Genomic DNA, 4,860 nt, shown 5'->3' with positions numbered 1-4,860 from the left:
CAGTCTAACCAGATCTCAATATTAGGGGCAAACTTGATATGCATGTAAATGTATGCAATGGAGGTGTGCATACATTGGAAGCACACACCCCAATTAGGGGACCCCTATTAGAACTCCCATGAGGGGACCCCTATTAGCACACATGGGGAAGTTCACTCTTTCCCTGCACTTTATTTTCCCACCAAAAATAGCTTCCTAACAGCCCATTCTTGAACTCCTTGGTGTACAGAGGAGGAGCAGCACCAAAATGGTGACCACTGCATCCTGAGTGTGCCAGGCAGACACTGGCAACTCCTCAGAGGAAGGTGACTTTATCCCCTTCCCCCAGGTAAGGAAGTAGGCCCTGCAATGGGGCTACTCAAGTCTGCACTGGCTGTTTAGCTGGTGCAGAGTTGAGAGGTCCTGTGTCAAGCCAGGAGGCCTGGATCTGGCGGAGCAGAGCTCCACCAGTTCTGCCTCCCTCCCACCCTGCTCTCTCCCCCGCCCTCCCCCAGAATGCCTCTCCCCTGCGCCAACACACTTCTCTGCCACCTAAAGCTCATCCCTTGCTGCCGAGTGGTGCTGAGCTGGCACCATGCTGACTTGGCAGTGAGTGTCACAGGCATGCCTTGCGGCATGCTTGTGACACTCAGTGCTGATAGAGTGTGCGACACTCAGCGCTGGCAGGGAGGAGGCATGGCGGGGGAGGGAGTGGGGCAGGACTGGTGGAGCTCAGCACCACTGGATCCTTAGCCGTGTCAGGCTGTGCAACCTGACATGGGACTCCGATTCTGTGCTGGCTCCAGAGCCGCCACAGAATCAAGTAGCACCATTGCAGAGCTACTTCCCTTACTTAGGGAAAGGGGACAAAAGTCTCTTTCTCCCAAGGAGGCGGTGGCGGCTGCCTGGGGTGTGCAGGATACTGTGGCAGCTGTTTCTGGCACCACAACATCCCCGTGATCCTTGCAGTTCAGGATCGGGCTGCCCAGTACCTTACCCACCATAAGCCTTCCACTCCGCATTGGGTATCATTGGACCTGTGTCAGTGGTTCCGCTGGCACAAGGCAAGAAAGGGAAAGGGGAGGCTGCTGCCAGAGGGGATAGGATCCAGCATACACTATCATTGTTGAATTCACCTTTTGATTCTCCCCATTTCATTCCTCCCCCTCCCCACACAGTTTTGTCCCCTTCCCCCCCCCCCACTGCCTCCTGCCTCCCCTACTGGCTTACCTCCTCTCAAAAGTTTCCAGAGATCCAGCAGTGGGTGCAGGGAGAGTCCAGCCTTTCCTCCTGTGCTTGGACGGTGTACTACTTCATGCGCTACCAGAAGCACTTTTTCAACAGCTGGAAAGCAGGTAGTGCTGGTGGAACACCCATTCCATCTGTGCAACAAGCCCATAAGATTGGGCTGTCAGTTTCAATGGGGGTCACACACTCCACATTGCTATTTTTGACCAAAAAGAAGAGGGGGGCATCTCTCTATTGCACACATCTCCATACTTGTCTAGTTTGTCCCTTCTTCTGACTGGGAGAAAACTAGGATGTGGGCAACATAGCTGGATCAAGATAAAATGAAAGGCAAAAAAGCAAGTACTTTCTTTACTCAGTGTGTGGTTGGTCTGTGGAACTCCTTGCCGCAGGATGTGGTGATGGCGACTTGCCTGGATGCCTTTAAAAGGGGATTGGACAAGTTTCTGGAGGAAAAATCCATTACAGGGTACAAGCCATGATGTGCATGTACAACCTCCTGATTTTAGAAATGGGCTATGTCAGAATGCCAGATGCAAGGGAGGGCACCAGGATGAGATCTCTTGTTATCTGGTGTGCTCCCTGGGGCATTTGGTGGGTCACTGTGAGATACAGGAAGCTGGACTAGATGGGCCTATGACCTGATCCAGTGGGGCTGTTCTTATGTTCTTAAGATGGGGGTGGGGGTCAGTGAAAGCAAGGATAGGACTATGAGTAACAACAGATAAGCTGGTTTAAAGCTGAGTGAATAAGCTCTAACCAGTGGTATCTGATGATTGTTTCAGGAACTTTGTTCTCCAAAGGCCACTAGAAAACTGGAGCCAATGGGTCTAGAGAATGTAAAGAATTACAAGTGCATTCACTTTCCAAAGAAGGGCAAGTCTGAGGAGAGATATTGTGACAGACCCTTAAGAAAAGCAGTTGAACCAAACTCTAGCACAAACCAATCATTTTTAAAATAGTAGTATGTTTCTGCTGTGTTTTATGAGATTATGTTTAAAATTATAAGCAAATATCAAAGGAATTTTCATCTGATCTTTTTAATCCCGCCATTTAAATTTAATATTTAAATTAAATATTCATTCAAAGCAAATGTTACCTTGCAGGATCTTAATGGTAAAATATATCATATTAAATATCTATATTTCTATATGCACATGCATTTCAGTATTTCCTAAGATTTGTAACTTTTAGGAAATTGGAAGGTGGGTATTTACTACTTCACCCTGCCTTTATCACTGCAGCAATTGTGTGACTCGCAATCAATTTTATCCTTTGATAAACATACCCCCACCTGGGACTGGCATCATGCTGAGGAACTTTCACAATTAACACTTCCTCTGGTTGACAACATTTGCCTTTCAGCAGCTATTACTGCCACTCCATTATCTCCAATTGCATGTATTCACAGACAGATCAAGACACAAATCTAATCGTCTCTGTTCACCACTTATTTATTGTACGAACAAGACCGCAGCCGATCCAGAATAAAAATCTCCTGATTGGAGGGTTACAAGCATTAGACAGACATCTTATATAAACTGCTTAGTAAAAATGTAGGAGAGCAGGATAAAAAAAAAAAAAAAAAGCACAGCTGAGGTCAACATTGCTATAAGTTTATATGAGAAAATTACAATGCATTTTTAAAAATTACACACACAAACAGAGTGAGTGAGAGAGAGAGAGATAGAGAGACTGTATTTCTACACATATTGATCTTGGAGTAAAATATATTGAACACAATGGGGCTTACTTCCAGATAAACATGCACAGGACTGTGCTGCAAATGTGCTGGCACACTCAAAAATAAGAAACTTAGGGCCCAATCCTATCAACTTTCCAGCGCTGATGCAGCCTCAGTGCAGCTCCAGGGCAAGGGAACAAGCATTCCCTTACGTTGACGCCTCCGTGACTGAACCTCTCCCCCCCCCCCCGGCACAGCACACACTCTGTTGGCATGTCTGTATAAGTGCTGGAAAGTTGTACAGGATGTGCATGCCTTTCATGCATTTTTTAAGTAGAAGGTTTGAGTCAAACATCACACTGGCATGCTGATTGGCAATGAGAAAGAAAGCACTTAAGTGTCTTCCTGCATGGGAAGCTCTGTGTATGAAACCGCTCTTATAAAACTGAGGCTGATAGTTTCACTGACATGGTTAAAAAATCAGCCAGAGCCAAGTGGGGCCTACCTCACAAAAGTGGCTCCCCATGTAGAAAGGCATTCACACAGCTGAAGCAAAGAGCCTAATAGGATTGTGACTGAGTGGTGGTTATCCAGTGAAGGGGAAGGGGCCAAGTGCCGTTTTCATGTTTTCTCTGGAACACGAAAATGCCTCTGTCTGGCCATGGCAGTAGTGACCTTTCATACCTCCCTACATCTCTTATGAGATAGGCTTATAGCACCACTATCCTCATAAGAAGGATCACTTTGGCTGCAATCCTATGCACATTTATATGGGACAGCAACTGTTACCCTGCACATGCCTGATCTCGTCTGATCTCGGAAGCTAAGCAAGGTCAGGCCTGGTTAGTACTTGGATGGGAGACCGCCTGGGAATACCAGGTCCTGTAGGCTTATACCAGAGTCTTTCGAGACTGAAGGAGGCCAACCAAGTCCCATTGAATTGAGTGGGACTTGCTTCTCAGGAGACATGCATAGGATTGGGCTGTTTGCAAACCCCATCTAGTAGCACATGATGTTCTACTTCACCTCCTTTATGTTTGCTCTGCCATAGTCTTGCCTCCAGTAATGTGGGAGAATTTTGCTGGATTTGGGGCTGGAAAGAAGTCTTGGAGCTCAGGAGTCTTGCATCCCAAAAGGAGACAAAAGCCTTGTGATCTCCAAACATTTTTCTGAAGCTGAAGACATTCTCCACTTCCTCTCACCAGTCCTTCCCCCTCTCCTTACTTTTCTCCACAACAGCAGAGCAGCACAGTTCACATGGGGAGGAGTGAGCTCTACTCTCTTCTCTCTGCTCCCCACAGAGCCAAGAATCTTGTTTCTTCCTCAACCCCCCTTCTCCATTCTTGCTCTGTTGTTAGAGTAAAGCGTCAAAGGTGTTTGAGACTTGCCCAGGTTGAGTGTAATGCATTGAAATAGCCATGAGGAAGAATCCTCAAAATCGTTACTCCCTTCCACAGCTTTTAATATAAGGAGGATGGTTGTTCTTTCTGTCAAAGACGTGGCAGAAAACTATAAATTTTCCTTCAGTATTTTTGTCAGTGTTACTTTGTGAACTTTTTTGGTGGAACTTCTGCAGTACATATATGAATAAAAACAATTAAAGGAGTGTGGAATGTTTTGTTTTTGCCTTCCATCGTATCTGCATGCTTTATCTTCTGCATGTATAGATGCAGGAGATGATTTGCCTTCTCCCTACTCTGACAGTAGGGAGAGACAAGCTGAAGACAGCTGAATCCTGGGAAGACAGCTGAATCCTGAAATGCCTTCTTTGGGCACCTCCTTTACGATGAAAGGCTACAGTGTTTGGGGCTCTTCAGTCAAGAAGAGGTGTCTGAAGCAGGGACATATTTGAGACATACAAAATTATGCAGGGGATGGATAGAATGGATAGAGAGATGCTCTTTTCTCTCTCATATAACACCAGACAGGGATATATATTGGGGACATCC

At 46.3% G+C, this 4,860-nt stretch overlaps 1 pseudogene; it reads left to right on the top strand.

The window, feature by feature from the left end:
- Positions 1–3,685: 3,685 nt before the first annotated feature.
- Positions 3,686–3,802, top strand: LOC136650087 (5S ribosomal RNA; annotated as a pseudogene).
- The last annotated feature ends 1,058 nt before the right edge of the window (positions 3,803–4,860 follow it).

The sequence above is a fragment of the Tiliqua scincoides genome, chromosome 4 (assembly GCF_035046505.1).
Source record: "Tiliqua scincoides isolate rTilSci1 chromosome 4, rTilSci1.hap2, whole genome shotgun sequence".
Taxonomy (NCBI): Eukaryota; Metazoa; Chordata; class Lepidosauria; order Squamata; family Scincidae; genus Tiliqua; species Tiliqua scincoides.
Note: the sequence above shows the minus strand (reverse complement) of the source record. Positions and strands in the feature narration are given on the sequence as shown.